Source organism: Sus scrofa, chromosome 14, assembly GCF_054392235.1.
Source record: "Sus scrofa isolate SSC_HxYL_T2T_F1_AM1 chromosome 14, Sscrofa_HxYL_maternal_Yorkshire_Landrace_v2.0, whole genome shotgun sequence".
NCBI classification, from domain to species: Eukaryota; Metazoa; Chordata; class Mammalia; order Artiodactyla; family Suidae; genus Sus; species Sus scrofa.
The window spans coordinates 25,755,352-25,772,065 of NC_139396.1; the positions used below are offsets into that span (position 1 = coordinate 25,755,352).

General features: G+C 45.8%; 1 long non-coding RNA gene across 4 annotated transcripts in view; it reads right to left on the reverse strand.

The window, feature by feature from the left end:
- Window positions 1-16,714, reverse strand: part of LOC102166756 (uncharacterized) — a 283,514-nt gene that overhangs the window by 206,818 nt on the left and 59,982 nt on the right. For 2 of the 4 annotated variants that reach the window (XR_014826892.1, XR_014826893.1), the window contains exon 3: window positions 14,309-14,398. This is a non-coding gene — a long non-coding RNA (uncharacterized LOC102166756). Of the gene's footprint in view, window positions 1-10,588; window positions 10,778-14,308; window positions 14,399-16,714 lie in introns of those variants that run through there. The other 2 variants (XR_299385.4, XR_014826894.1) reach the window with 2 other exon arrangements.

Consider the following 16,714-nt stretch of genomic DNA (forward strand, 5'->3'; position numbering starts at 1 on the left):
CCCAAGCCAACAGGATGGCAGACCCAAGAAGAGAAGCAGAGACCTGGATGTCACCCAGGAAGAGCTATTCAGGCATGGTCCTCTCACGCCAGCAGGCTGGGAAAGCCCCACAGAAGAAATGATCTGGGACAACCCCTGAGGCCCGTGCAGCACAGAATGATGAAGCAATGCAGAGCTGGGCCCCAAATGCTCCAGTTCTTTTTTTTTTCTTTTAAGGGCCGTACCTGTGGCATATGGAGGTTCCCAGGCTAGGGGTTGAATCAGAGCTGCAGCCGCCGGCTTATACCACAGCCACAGCAATGCCAGATCCGAGCCATGTCTGCGACCTACACCACAGCTCAACGCAACACTGGATCCTTAACCCACTGAGCAAGGCCAGGGATCAAACCCGCAACCTCGTGGATATCATGTCAGGTTCTTAACCCACTGAGCCACAAAGAGAACTCCTTGTTCTCTGCTCTTTAATACAGTTGACAGAGGGCAGGAGCCCCAGAGAGGCAGAAAACAGGTGCCTCAGCTAATCCTAGCCCAGATCCCTATCAGAAACCAAGTGGGAACTCGTCACAAAAAGCAGGGATTACTTTCTTAGGCCACAAAAGCAGGTACGCAAATATGGAACTTGCTTAAATTTCCATGACATATCTTGTTTTCCAGAGTAAGTCTCTGTTCTGCTCACTAACGAAAATTTGTTTCTAGCCAATTCACGGTTTTCCAGCCCATGGGGTGTGCTTTCCTTCCTCTGCTTGTTTCACTGGGCTGCTGATGCTCAGCGGTGCCAGGGGCCCTGCCTTGGTCAGCTCAGAACAGCTATAACAAAACATCACAGGGGGGCTGAAACCACAGGCATCAATTTCTCACAGTTCTAGAGGCTGGGAAGTCCAGGATGGCGGTGCTGGCAGATTCAGTCCTGAAGGGGACGCGAGGACCTTCCTCCTGGCTTCTAGACAGACACCATCTTGCTGTGACCTCCTCTTTGTACAAACAAGGGAAAGAGAGCTCGGGTCTCTCTTCTTTGCATAAAGACACTAATCTCATCCTGGGGGCTCCGCCTTTGTGATCCAATTGAAACCTAATGACCCCTCAAAGACCCCAGCTCCAGCTGCCATTGGCATTGGGGGTTGGGGCTTCAACATGTGACTTTGTGGGGGACACCCCTCCAGTCCATGACAGGCCAGGTTGCCCCTGGCCTTGATCACCAGTTGTCTGGTAGCATCTCCTCAAGCACCCTCATTCTTGCTGCTTTCTCATCACCACTCCCAGAACTCTGCTCTGGCCAGTGGCCTCCATAGTGGCCTCCTGGCATCCTGTCTCCATGGCTTCTTGGCCCGTGGAAGCCCTCTCTTAGAAGCTGGAATAGTTGGCTTCTCTGTGTCTTCTTTCCAGAAACTGTGCTCTGAAGCCGGCAAGGGTTCGACTTTTGATCCTAAGCAATCTTTCTTCTTCTTTTTTTCTTTTTTGTCTTCTCTAAGGCTGCTCCCGTGGCATATGGAGGTTCCCAGGCTAGGGGTGTCTAATCAGAGCTGTAGCTGCTGGCCTATGCCAGAGCCACAGCAACTCAGGATCGGAGCCATGTCTGTGACCTATACCACAGCTCATGGCAACGCCGGATCCTTAACCCACTGAGCAAGGCCAGGGATCAAACTTGCAACCTCATGGTTCCTAGTCAGATTTGTTAACCACTGCGCCACGACAGGAACTCTGCGATATTTTTTCTCTTAAATGATCACCTCAGTTACATATTTCCAAGATCTGTGTTGCAAGGCTAAACCTGACCTAGGCATTCACTGACAGCTTCTGCATTTCTGCTTGTGAGGATGGTGGCTGGACTGAGGGGAGAGGACAATGAACAGGGGTGGCCTAGAGGGAGGGGCAGAGGGATTAGAGGGATGAGACACAGATTAATGGATGCTTCTGAATGCAACCTGGGTACACATCTGACTGCAGGTTTGCCCCGGCTTCCAATACTTTCCTACCTTTACCCCGACTTATTTAGGTGCCTCTCTTGAATTTTATGTATATGTACGTATGTGTGTTTGTGAGAGATTTTGCTCAAATCTTTTGTAGGTTAAAATGAGAAACAAATAAAATGGTACATATCACGGTGGGGTGGGTTTCACTAAGTGGTAGCTATTAATTATCTCCATTTTACAGATAATTAACAGTAGGTGCTCACTAAATCATGAGTATCTTATTAGGTCCATTTTTTACAACTGAGAAAATGAAGAATCCAGGAGTTGAAGTGACTTGTTCAACATGATACAGCCATTGTCAGGGAGACCAGGAGGAAAATTCTGCCTCTAAACTCTATGCTCTTTTCCACTGTAACACATTTGTCCCTTTCTAATACTTCCTCAAGTGATTTTTACATTCAGGCATCCAGTGGATTTATGACACTTCCCTACCAGGGTGTTAAGATGGATCTTCAAATGGTATTTCTGAAGAACTTTGAATTTTCCAGGTGAAAATTCTCATTGAAAACAGCTGTATTGTCAGCTCTTAATTATTGGTGACAGCAAGAGACAGGGATAGAGCAGTTGAACGAGATTCACAATTAATCACTTTCTTTGAGTCAAGAGTCTCAGCCTGCTTCTTCCATCATTTCTCCTGCTGGAGCTTCCACGGGGAGAGCCTAGTTTTCTGAGAGGCCAAACTCACAAGGTTTGCACTGGGCAGAACTGTGGCGATCAGACATCTGCATTAACATGGCATAGAAACAGCACTCCAGGAGAACAAACATGTAACAGGTAACTTACGGAAGGAGTGATCCAAGTAAGTAAATTTCAAGTAAGTAAATTTTGATTTGAGGAGTAAGTGCTCAAATCAAAGTTATGGGTCCGGTTGGATCTTGCTTTACCACTCACTGTTTTTCTGGATCAGTATCAGCCTTGTTGGAGGGGAGATGAGATATTTTTGTCAGTCAGATAATTTGAAAAGAGACAGTAATCCAAAGAGTTCATCCAACACTTCTTTAAAGTTTTGTATTTCTATTTGGCGAGCTATTGGGCCAATCTCTATTTTTGCACCTAGATCCTCAAGGAAATGACAGATGGAGCTAGAAACTTGGTGCTCTGTTGTTGAACTGATGTTCCTAGAGCTGTGAACATTATTGAACACCTACAATGTGCCAGATCATGAAATGACAGATTACTGCCAGAAGGGCCATGCACCCCCAAACTTTAGTCTCAGAGCTTACAGAGGAAAGTCACCCAACAAAGAAAAGTAACGGAAGGCTTACACAATGAATACCATGGAGAAATAAGCAACAAGCCAGATGTCAGATCACCACCAGAACCATATGCCTGCTCCCTTGATCTATGATGGAGAAGCCTCTACCGTCAGCCAAACATATTAGAATTAGGTACAATTTCATGTTTCTAAGACAACTTTCCAGTGTAACCAGTCAACTCCAGCACATGAGATTAAGTTAGACAAAGACACATCTGAACCAATTATGATTTCCTGGCACTGATGAATGCAGGAGTGACAAAAGCAAGAAGTCCCAGGGGTAGTCCCAGGGGTAGACTGGATATAGCTTGATGATCTGTGGGGTCACCAGACCCACCACACCCCAAATAGAGTCTTACCTCAGCTTCTCCTCACTGACTAGTCTCTAACATGTCTAAGGCTTCAAAAGAGACTTCAGTTTATTTATTTTTAGATCTGCCCTAGCATGAGTGTTTCTGATCTTAATCTCTATGATCTTAGCAGGAGCCTAGGAGCCTTCTTTCCTGCTTCATCCTAGCCACCAACATGATTGGGAACCAGCTCTGAGGCTGGCATCAGGAAGCTTGGGCTTTACTGGAAATAAATTAACCCAAAGAAAATGACATATATATAGAACAGTGAGTGAGGCAGGTCATTACAAGGCTTCCCCTGAAACATGACCATTTGCAAACCTCTATCAAATGAGAATCGAGCATTTCCCTGGAAGATGAAGAGAAGGCAGGTGTATGGCCAGTCTCTGTGCCTAGAATCTGGATTTCAGGGACACAGGTCCCACTTCTAGGTAGCTTTTCCTAGGAACCCAAGACATGCAGCCTGGAAACTATCTTGGAAACCGGAAATTATCCTGGGAACTAGCCTGAGATCTTCTTTCCCCAAGAAAAAGGCCAAAGGCTCTGTCCCTGCTAAGAACCCTGATAACATTGATTAAGGGGGCCCTAATTTCACTGTTGTTGGAGGGTATCCCCACGCGGGCTAACAAGCTGCACTGGAGGAGATCTCTCTAGCCATCCCACACAGGGCAGTGGGTCACTCGCGCTCTCTGCCATCAGCCATCACTGGTCAAAACCTTAGCGGTCCCTTATATGGTATTTAGACTCAAAAATGGAGATTAGCTTAACTCCCCAAATGGCTTGGAGTAATGAGGCATTGAGAGAAATTAACAAGCAGAAGTCTATCCAAATGTGATCATAAACCAGTTCCTCAAACTCAAAAATAAATAAATAAATAAATAAATAAAAGGAATTTTGAGTCAAATGAATGAAGTCTGAATCTGACTTTCAGAGTGTCAATGATGTGGGGTCTGATTATCCAGGCATGTCTCTACTTTTCACCCTTTCTAAAGTCATGTAAACCAGTTAATTGATCATGGTAACATCAAGTGGGGTTAAATATAGCCTTGCATAGCCTTGCACAGCAATCTGTGGTGCTGGCAAATTCTTACTTCTCCACTCTGGGCTGGCTCTGGACCTGACTTCCTCGGTGATCAAGAATGTTATGAAACCGAAGACCTATCCTGGAAAGAGGAAGATGAGGAGGAGGAGGAGCAGGATAACAAAGAAGAAGAAAAACAGGAGGAAGAGGAAGAGCTAGAGAAGGAGAAGAAAAAGAAGAAAACCTGTTCCTGCAAACTGTTCCACTTAGAATGGATAAGCAATGGGGTCCTACTGCACAGCACAGGGAACAATGTCCAGTCTCTTGGGTTGGAACATGATGAAGATAGTATGAAAAAAATATATATTGAAACTTAAAACAAAAACAAAAACTGTTCCTGCTGGAGGGGATCCCTGTTCAATAGGTACCCCAGAAGAAGGTGGGTAAAGAAGCAGCAATGAGATCCTGCCTAAAGTCAAAGCCTTAAGTAAAAGGCCAAACCCACACTCAGACCTAAAAAGCAGGGATCAAGAAATCAGGAGCCAGGCGTGGAGGACCCACAAGGCTACCATGCAGAGTGAGCTTCCTGGGTGTGTGATGCAGGCACAGGTTCTCCCCCATCCGACCCCTCCATTTGAATGTGACAAGGGGGTTGAGGGGTCTGGGGGGGTGACACAAAATCCCCTCACTCCCCATTCTCTAGTTGCAGCAGGACCAGGAGAGAAGAACCCCAGCTCAGGGCCACAAGGACCTTTCCTTTGTGGCGGGGAGAGGAGGAGAGTGCAGGTAATTTTCTTTTTTAATCCAATCACATTAAAAGGTGAAGAAACATGGATTAGAAAAATTACCTTTGGGAGTTCCTGTTGTGGCTCAGCAGGCTAAGAACCCGACATAGTGTCTGTGAGGATGCAGGTTCAATCCCTAGCCTCGATCGGTAGGCTAAGTATCCAGCATTGCCATGAGCTGCAGCACAGATTGCAGACGCGTCTCAAATCCAGCATTTCTGTGGCGGTAGTGCAGGTCAGCAGCTGCAGCTTTGATTCGACCCCAAGCCCAGGAACTTCCATATGTCGCAGGTGCAGCCATAAAAGGAAAAATTATCCTTAAGACAATTTAATGATCATATTTGAAGTGTCTTTAGAGAAATGCTCTTCCGGGCTTTTTAAGAAATGGACCAGGGAGGCCTGTTTTGCTGCTTCTTTCCCCCCGGCAGTGTCCCCTGTATCCAGTCAGACATGAGCCAGCACCAAGAGCTGCCTACAGTGATAGATACTGTGTTGTTGGTGTCCTCTTGCCCTTGACTTCACCACACTGCAGGTTCCTTCTGCTTACCCCCAGCGTCCTTGATGCACTTGCACACTGCCTGGTGCATGGTAGGCCCTAGGGAAATGTTTGTCAAAGGCCACAGAATAGAATGGCCTGCCTTTACGCATCTTGTACAGTAGCAGAAGTTTTCTCCTTAGACCCTCACTCTGCATGTCTGGCTCCAACTGGATTCTTTATAAGCCTATCCCAGCTGGTTGGAGACTGCCAAGGGGGCCAGACATGGAGGGCCCACTGGACATCCCATGTTCTTAGAAGTAGGTCTTCACCTTCCATGGTGACCACTCCATAAACTGCTTATTTTCTGGCCATCTTGTCTACAACCCTGCCTTTTTCTGTGGCACCCCCTGCTTTGCTGCAGTTCTAGGTTCAGTGCCTATATCGGGGAAGAGAAAGACATAGATAGATAGACAGACATATAGATACATAGCTAGATACATACATACATACACAGATATACAGATACATACATACATATATACACATAGCTATACATATATGTACATACATATATAGATACACACATAAAGAGATACATGCATGCATACTATATATATATACATACATAGACATACAGATACATACATAGATACATACATATATACATAGATACACAGATATGTACACACATATATAGATACATACATACACATATACATACAGATATATACAGATACATACATACTACATATATACATACATAGGTGTACAGATACATACATACTGCATATACACATACATATACAGGCACATGCATAGATACACACATACATACATACTCCGTATATACAAACACAGATACATAGATAGGTAGGTAGAATTTTGGTCTTATTACTGTAGAAACATCAGAAAGAATGAGAGGTACCACCCACCTACTCTTCTTCCTCTAGGGGGTATGGAGGGCTCTGAGTTCCAGAAACCATGCCTCTGTGGCCCACAAAACAGGGTTAAGAGAGCACTGTTTTTAAAAATCATGTGATCTTGGAGACCAAACAAACAAACAAAGAGCTGTCTGAAAAGAGGACTAATACTGGGGCTTGGAATTGGGACAGCAGAGAGACAGCAGCATGACACAGGCAGACCTCAGAGAAGATTGGAAATATTGCACGAGGAGGAGGCCCCAGGGCTTCTGGGAGTAGGAAGGATCTATTTCCTACTCCTTTGCTTGCCTGTAGGAGGTGTCAGGACTCAGAGGCCAGTGCCTCTGTGGGCAGCATCTGAGTGATTAGAACTAAGCATGGGGCTCCTGGCCTCAGCAAAGGCCCCAAGTGCCAACTTGCACAGAGGCAGCTACACTTCAGAAGACTGTGTGGGCTTGAAAATTGGAGGTCATCTGAATTGAAGACCAGAGGGTGCCTAGCAAATATTCTGCACTCTTTAAGATTCTATGACTCACAACTCAAAGAAGGCCTAGCACAGAAAGGAAGGAACCCCAGTTGTAGCAAAGGCTGAATTTTCCGTTGGCCTGGAAGGATGTGGACTCAGAATAAATTAAATTAGAGTTTGGGGAAGAAAACTTTCCTTCTACCTCATGTTGTATGTAGGGTAAAATTCTTGCCCACTACATAGAGTTGAACTCTGCCCTAACCACACGTGGATTACACTTTGGTGAAATCTCTGCACTACACCTGTCAGCGTCCTGGTTGGGTTTGACCTTAGGCAATGTCCATCATTGTGCTGCCTTCTCAAGCAGCCCCAAACAGTTCAGCCTGGTTGATCTTAGACATCCCGAGGCAGATCTGCCTTTAAAATGCATGAACCTGGATTGATCCCTGGCCTTGCTCAGTGGGTTAAGGATTTGGCATTACTGTGAGCTGTGGTGTAGGTTCCAGATGTGGCTCAGATCTGGCATTGCTGTGGCTGTGGAATAGGCCAGCAGCTGCAGCTCCAATTCAACCCCTAGCCTAGGAATTTCCATATGCTGCAGGTGCGGCCCTAGAAATAAAATAAAATTAAATTAAATTAATGAAACAACACTGGTTAAAAGTTAATATTTTATGGGTCAGTGCCTTACTGTGCTGTGCTTTACAACGTCTGGGTTTCAAAGCTTTGTCCTGAATTCTGTCCGCTAACATCCCCAGGCCCTCAGCTCTAAGCTGGCACTGAATACTCAAAAGCACCTTCCTACTTTAGCCACTGTTCCTATCTCAAAATTACAAACTGCAGCCCCCAGAACAGCTTTGTTTTGTCCCTGTAGTTGTCATCTGTAAGGACAGAACTGAATATGTGACTGTAAAGTAATGAGACTGACTTTTAAACCAATGGCAGATCTTACAAATCGAGCTGTGTGCTGGCCTCCTATAACTATGATGTCACCTCGGGAAGCTGGCCACACACTCCAAGGAGGCTGCCACTCCAGGCACCATGGCTGGAATTTCTCAATGGAAACTGCCCCGCAGGGACAACTAACCAATTACAGAATAAAACACAAAATCAGTCCCACTCCTCAGTGGCTCAAGTGTGGTTTGTTGTTCCTGTCAGCCTCCCCCAGTAGCCTGTGTGCCTTATCCATCATAGCAGAGCTCAAGCATAGCACAGCTCCCTGTATACAGGAGGCACTTCATAAATACTTGGTGAATAAACAGTGGGCTCTTCATTAGTACAGTGATTTTTTTTTTTGTTCCTTTTTTCCCCTAGCTTCTGCATTAGATGCTCCTTATTTACCCATATCCTCTGTTTCTTGTTGCTTTAGGACACACACACACACACACACACACACACACACACACACACCAGGGAGAGAGCCAGAACTGACCACAGAGCACAGAAGGAATGAGGTGTCTGTATCCATCAGGACAGGCTGGGCTATGCCATGGTAGCCAACAAACCCAAAATCTCAATGGCTTAAAACAGTGCAAGTTCATTGTAGCCCTTTGTACAGGTATGATGTAAGGAGATGAAGGGGAAGGGGCTCTGCTTCAAGGAGTCACTACTCAGGTGCCTACTCAGGTCAACAGAAATCATCAGACTCCAGCAGAGACTTCAGGGTTCACACAGCACAGGAGAAATGGTGAAGCTAGAGGTATTCATGCCAGAAATTAAATTCCCTACCTGGAAACAATGTAAGATCACCCACAACCCACATGGCCCACTGATATCACGACCCTCTGTAAGGAGGGACAGGGCGATAACTACTCCTCCTGTGTGCCTGGAAGACAAGGAGTACGAGATCAAGATATGGGTAAAGCATGAGGACGCTCTACCACGCACTGAGTCTGGAGTCCGCAGAACACAACCCGTGTGGCACCTTGTTACATGGATAACACTCCCAGGAGCTATTCCATTCCTTCCATTCCTTAGTTCACCCTCACATTGACTCTGAACTTGGCTTTGTTACTTTTTTTGGCCAATAGGACATCAGCAAATGTAATGCAAGCCAGGGATTTCGAAGTGCTTGCACACTGAGGCTGGCTCTCTTGGAATGCTGCCACTCCCCTGAAGAAAGTCCAAGCTTTCTGCTGGAGAGGCCACACAGAAAACAACAGAGGCGCCTGGGTTGACAGCCCCAGCCAACTGGACCATGTGTATGAAGCCATCTCCATCAGCCAGCTCCCAGATGAACTGACAACTGAGTGTAGGCGTATGACTGAACCCAGCCAACACCATGTGGGACAGAGATAAACCATCCAAGCTAAGCCTGCCCAAGTTACTGAACCACAGAAAAGTGAGCAAATAAATGGTTCTTGTTTGAGACCACAAAAACGTGAAGTGATTTGTTGCACGGCATTAGATAACGACGAGAGAAATTCATATCTAGAAGAGAGGTACTGCCATAACAGAAAATCTAACACATGTGGTGTTGGCTTTGGGACAAGCCAGCCGATAGGAGCTGGGAAAGCAGAGAATAGATTGTTAGCAGAGGCTGGAGAAATGGTGAACAATCTTTTAGTGTCTGCTAAAAAGGTAGGAAATTGTCAGGAGGTGGAAAAGGACAATCTATGTCATGTAGTGGCAGAATCATTGGCAAAAATGTTGCCTACAGTAACTTCAGAGATACAAAGTAACTAATGAACTCATGGATTTAGCTAAGGAGATTTCTAGACACGATGTGGAAGACATCAGTTGGATGCTTCAGGTTGTGTGTGATCAGATGCCACCAAAGGGAGATGAGCCGAAGGAAAAACTCTTCTGTATTCAAGAATATTTTAGGAGAAATATGGAGAGCCCAGAAATGTCTGATTTAGAAATTCTGGGGAGTTCCCATCAAGGCTCAGTGGGTTGTGAACCCGACTAGTATCCTGAGGTTGTGGGTTCTATCCCAGGCCTCGCTCAGTGGCTTAGGAAGCTGGCGTTGACATGAGCTGTGGTGTAGGTCACAGACATGGCTCTGATCTGGTGTTGCCGTGGCTGTGGCATAGGCCGGCAAGTGCAGTTCTGATTCAACCCCTAGCCTGGGAACTTCCATATGTCATGGGTGCAGCCCTAAAAAGCAAGAAAAAAAAAAAAAAAGAAAAGAAAAAAAGAAAAAGAAAAGAAAAAAGAAAAAGAAATTTTGGTGTAATCCAAACCTTCATTCTTGAGGGTTATGAACCCATGATAATGATTCCTTTCAGGCTGGGGTGACGGCATGTGTCTAGTCATACTTATAGTAAGGCAAAAAGAACACCAGGAGAGACCCAACTGTTAATCAGCTCAGGCAGTTTTAACAAAATAGCACAAACTGCATGGCTTCAACAATAGAATTTTTTATTTTCTCCCGGATCCTCAGAGCAGAAATCCAAGATCAAGGTGCCAGCAGGGTTGGTGTCTGATGAGAGCGCTTCCTTTGGGTTGCAGACAGCCAAAGTCTCCCTGGTGACTCTCATGGCTCTTCCTCGATGCCTGCACATGAAGACAGAGACCTCTCTGATGTCTCTTCCTGTAAGGACACTCAAGCCAGCAGATCAGTGTCAAATGAGGCCCCATCCTTAGGGGGCCTCATTTGACATCAGTTACTTTTCTAGAGACCCCCATGTCCAGATACAGCCACACTGGAGACTAGGGCTTTGATTTTGGAGGGACTCATTTCATTCGTGACATCTGGATTCCATGTGTATTTTCCTGCCACTGTTGTGTAAAAGCAGATCTGCATCTTCCTGCTGATCAAGGTCACTTGCCCTGGGAAGTATGGTGACTCCTTTCCTTGCACGTGGTCTCTGGGCGCAATGAGTCTAATGTGTCCTGACAGCATCTGAAAGTTGTAGTTCAATGGTACACTTGGTGGGACTCTTGAAGAGGTCAGCAATCAGAACCTCCTACCCTGAAGAACCCAAAGTTACAAAGACAGGTCATATAAAATGCCCCTGGGGCGGAGGGGGGGGGGGGTCACTGGTATGATGATAAGTGAGGCCACCCCTACTGCTGCTGCTCCTCCTCCTTGGTTCCTGGATGCTTGCATTCCTTTTTTTTACACTTTTTACAGCCACACCTGCGGCATGTGGAAGTTGTCAGGCTAGGGGTCAAACCGGAGCTGCAGCTGCTGGCCTACGCCACAGCCATGGCAATGCATGATCTGAGTCTCATCTGGGACCTACACTGCAACTTGCAGCAATGCCAGATCCTTGAGCCGCTAAGCAAGGCCAGGGATGGAACCTGCAACCTCATGGATACTAGTCAGGTTCATAACCCACTGAGCCACAACAAGAACTCCTCTTGTATTCTTACTGGAGACTGAACAACACTTAAGAGTCACTGATTTAATAAATATACTGCATCCTGAATGATGGCATCCAATCCCTTCAGAATGTTTCCTCTAAGCAAAGGCTTCCACTGTACCAATAGAAGACAGTTCCAGGGTTCCAAGAGGATGTCTGCGTGTATAGTAAGTAATAAAACAAATATCCCCTCATCAAAGTCCTTCCTCCGATGTGAAATGGATCTTCTGATTGGATGCTGCCCTGTGTGGGATTCCACATCCAGCCCTCCACGGACCAGACTTTCTATAAACCCCTAGAGAGTAATGCTGGCTGAGATTTTTACAGGCAGGAAAGGCAAACACACACCCAGCAGAGATATTTATCCTTGTGAGAAAGACTCACTATCACTTTCAGTATGGAAGCAAGCCAAGGTAGAATGTAGTCAACTTGCCACCGAGCGGCCCATTGGTTTTATCGAGGAATGGAGCCAGGATGAACTGGTTTCTTTTGCTAACTATTTGGACATTCAGAAGCAGCAGGAGCTAGACCAGCCTTGGTAAGTGGTCATTCATGCTATTGGGGCCACACATATCTTCCTCACTGACACAGGGGCCACTCCACTTGTGAGCCCATCGTGCCAGTCTGGGGTGGCTGATGACGAAGCCTGGTTAATATTCACAGAACAAGTCACTTGGTCTACTTGGTTGTACAGTTGATGGTGGATGCTTGGTGGTGAGCATTAATATACACACACTTCCTGGTGCGTGCAATATAAAAATATTTGCACATTGTGCCCACCCCTACATGTCCGCCCCATGCGTCCACCCTAGACATCCTAGTCTTTTTCTTTTTTGACCCCAGACCAACAAGCAATTGGCCAGTCACTCTGGGCTACTTTTCATTTCCTACAAAGAAGACGATCCAGTGCACTGTTTGTAGTTCTACCCACTGGAAAGATTTTCCTCTCTACTATCGTTTAGGGCCACCCAGAAATGTGGGGGAAATGCAGCTGCTGTCCATTTGGACTGGCACCCATGTACCAAGTTAATCCATCTGTAAACCAAGCTCAGGCTCTTTCCTCCTCTTCCAATTGGGTCATACATGACTTTCCTCTATGACCACAGGCACAAGTTGGAGAAGGGCACTGATCCAGTTGTGGTGGGTGACAAGCAGGTCTGGACTACCTGTTCTTGCAAGTTAGTCGTATCCTCTGGTCCTACTCGGACTCAACCTCAGATGTACTATTTTCACACCACAGTGGATGCTTGCTCGACCTGTCTGACTTTACGACTTGGAGGTCTGACAGGACCCAGCTCATAATAGGCAGTTCCGGATGCATTGTCACTTGATGATTATGGCCAAGTACTCTGTTTCTACCAGGATACAGTACCGTGCCAAGAGCTATTTCTCAAAGGGTGCATAATTCTCCACGGCAGATGGCATGACTTTGTTCCAGAATCCCAGGGGCCTGCATTGTGACTCTGCCACTAGAGTTTACCATAAGCCAAGGTCACCCCCACCTACACTTCCCTCCTCCAACCAACCCTCTGGCCCCCTTCATCTTATTTATTTATCTCAAGACTCTATGCATTGACTTACATAACATTCTATTTGTTTGCCAGGCTTCCACAGCAAAGTACCAAAAACAACCTAGCTTATCATCTCAGTTGTGGAGGCTGGAATTCCAAGATCAAGGTGTGGGCAGGGTTGGTCCCTTCTGCCGGCTGTGAGGCAGAATCTGTCCCATGCCTCTCCCTTAGCTTCTAGTGGTTTGCTGGTAATCTTTGGCATTCGTCACCTTGCAGAAGCATCACCCCAATCTCTGCCTTTATCTCCAGAAGGCATTCCTCCTATGTTTGTGTGACCATGTCCCAGCTTCCCCTTTATACACAGACACCAGTCCTACTGTATTAGAGGCCCATCCTATTCTAGTACGACCTCATCTGAACTAAGTATATCTGCAACAGTCCTGTTTCCAAAGAAGGTCCCATTCTGAGGCATTGGGAGGTAGGACTTAAATATATGAATTGTGTGGGACACAGTTCAACCCGTAACAAACATCTGGATGTCCTCTTCTCACGGATCACCTCTCCTGCTGCTTCCTCCCTCCTGAGATAATGATAACCTCCTCCTACATCATCCAGACTCCACCATTCTTTGAATTTGGACCATTCATTTGGGACGGTGGTAAGAATGAGGCCCTAGGAGTAGCCCTCCCATTAACCCCCCCATAGTCAACACAGGCCCTGCCCTCACCAGATCCTCCTGATCCCAAGACAGCAGGGTGTCCTGAGGTCTGTCACCTTTCCTGACCTCAGCATAACCACTTCCCCACAGAGGCCCTCTCTCCACAGACTTGACCCTGACACACCACATTTCACATTTTTCTTACCAAATAGAGCATGAAAGGTACTTTTCAAAGAAGTTGTGTTCGCCCCCAGAAGCATGGGCTGGACATAGCTGTGAAAGAGGCTGAATGACTTCAGGACCCCAGACTCTTTCATCATTCCCATCAGGCCTTTGGAAACTTACCTGGAGTTTAGGGTTTAGATGCAAACTATTACATTTAAAATGGATAAGATTCTACTTATAGCCCAGGGAACTACGTTCAATCTCCTGGGACAGACCATAATGGAAAATATTTTGTTTAAATAAGAATATATATATGGCTGAGTCACTGTGCCAAACAGCACAAACTGGCACAGCATTATAAATCAACTATAATACAAAACATTTTTCTTAAAGTAGCACAATGTAACAAAGAGAGCACTGACCTCTGGGTCAGAACACCTGCAGTCCAGACAAGCTCCCTCATTTAGCATCTGGGTGGCCTTGGGCAAGTCACTTCACCTCCTGATCCTCCTCTGTAAAGCAAACAGAAAGATGAACAATTATGAGATGATCATTAAGCCGCCTTTGAGCACCAGTGACCTAGGACTCAAGCCAGGCTGGTCACGAACTTGTCCAAAGAAAAAGGAACATATTTGCTTCGTTGGGGCGACTTGTTTGAAAACGTCCCTTTTCTCTGAAAGTAACAGTGAAACTGAGGACAGAAGCTCCTTTGGTCCATATATAAAATTCAAGATCTTGGGTACTTTCCTTACATAGGTTTCCACTTCTCTATTCCTGCATTAAAAACCATTTCATAACTTAGTGCCTCCAAACAATAACTGATGATTATTCCTCACAGGTCTGTGGTTCACTTGGGCTCACCTGAGTGGTTCTTGCTCTGGGGGGTCTCACGTGCGGATGTGGGCAGATGGGCTGACCCACTCGTGGTTAGCAGGGGAAGCTGGCTGCCAGCAGACCGCTGAGCTGGGGCACTGTGCAGAGCACCTACATGAGGTCCGCCCGTGTGCCTTGGGCTTCTCCAGCATGACAGTGGATTCCAAGAGGAGGTACCCATGGGTGAAGCAAGGGTGCCAGAGAGGGAAGCAAAATCCACCAGCCTCCTCTGACCTGGCCTCACAAGTCCCAGAGCACCACTTTTGCTGCATTCTATTGACCAGAAAACTGAAAACAACCTAGATTCAAGGCAAGAGAAACTGATTCCACCTCTTGATAGAGGAGTGTCCAGACCACCTTGCAGAAGAGCAAACCAGGCAGGAAAATCGTTATGTTCAACTTTGAAAAATGCAGTCTGCCACAGTATGAAAATCTATGGTGTAAACCTATATGATAGAACGCATAGAAATGCATAGAAAAGACATCAATAATACTTATCTCTGGGTGAAAGAATTTTAAATTTTATTTTATTTGAAAAGTGCTTACACAGTGCTTCCTATATACCAGGCACTTTTAAAAGCTTCAGGACACATATAAACCCATTTAATCCTCAGAACTCATTCAAGCCACTATTATTACTTTCACTTTACAGACTGAAAAACTGAGGCACGGAGAGCTTAAGGAAACTGCCTAAAAGCACACAGTGCTGGAGCTGGAATTGGAACGCAAGCAGTCTAGCTCTAATACATACACTGCAATTAAGGTGAATGTTTTTATTTTTCTTTATTGATCTGTACTTTCCAATATTAATCAATGAACATGAATTATTTTACAAGTAACAAAAACAGATACTCACCGATATTGAGAGAAGTCTAGGAAAATGGTTCTGGAAAGTCATCTGTGCATTGTCTATTTTATTTTATTTATGTATTTATTTGCTTTTTAGGGCTGCATCCATGGCATATGGAGGTTCCCAGCCTGGGGGTCAGATCAGAGTTGTAGCTGCCAGCCTATGCCACAGCCACAGCAACACAGGATCCGAGCAGCATCTGCAACCTACACCACAGCTCACAGCAACACTGTGAGGCCACTGAGTGAGGCCAGGGATCGAACCTGCAACCTCATGGTTACTAGTCAGACTCGTTTTTACTGCACCACAATGGGAACTCCATCTGTCCATTGTTTCATTGTGAATGTAATGTTGCAGACGTAGCAGTTCAGTCTAGACTGAAGGGTGAAATGCAGGAGACTGAGGTGGCTCCCAAAGGGAACAGTGTAGTGCTGTAATTTCTGCCCTGAGCCTTAGGGTGCTTGACTTCTAACGGGTCTGACTGGACTCACTCCAGGAAAATCATGCTGGTGGCATCCCCAGCTGTAATCTTCCAAATCATATCTTTCCAGATCTCTTTGGATAAATAGCAAACACTTCCACCGTATGTGTGTCCCAAATATTGCATGGGATACACTTAAACCAAAAGTGCCTTTGGGTTTTATCTGAAATTCATATTTAATAGAGTGTTGCGTATATTTTTATTTGCTAAACCTGCCACTACTGCCTGTACTGAATGTGGTTAATGACTCTGAAACCATGAAGCCTAAAAGGGTGGATGGGCCATCAGGATCCAGGGAAGGACTTCATGGAAGAACTCAGATCCATAGTTTTCCTCACTGGAGGCTACAAAGGAGGAAATTCTGAAATCAGAAGCAACCTTGAATTGGGGCTGTTCTGTGCTTATGTTTGATAATTGAAAGATAAGTCAGAGGGACAAAATAAATTGGAAAACTGGGAAACCTTTATCTGAACCACCTTCTTTCCTTCTACTGTGCCTTTAGGCTACATTTCTTTGCTATCACACTATGTCTGAAACCACTTCCTTTGCTCCCCATGTGGGATGATGAAGGGAGGGAGGGTGACATGGATTATGGAAAGGTGGACAATGCAAAAGGGCTTAAGG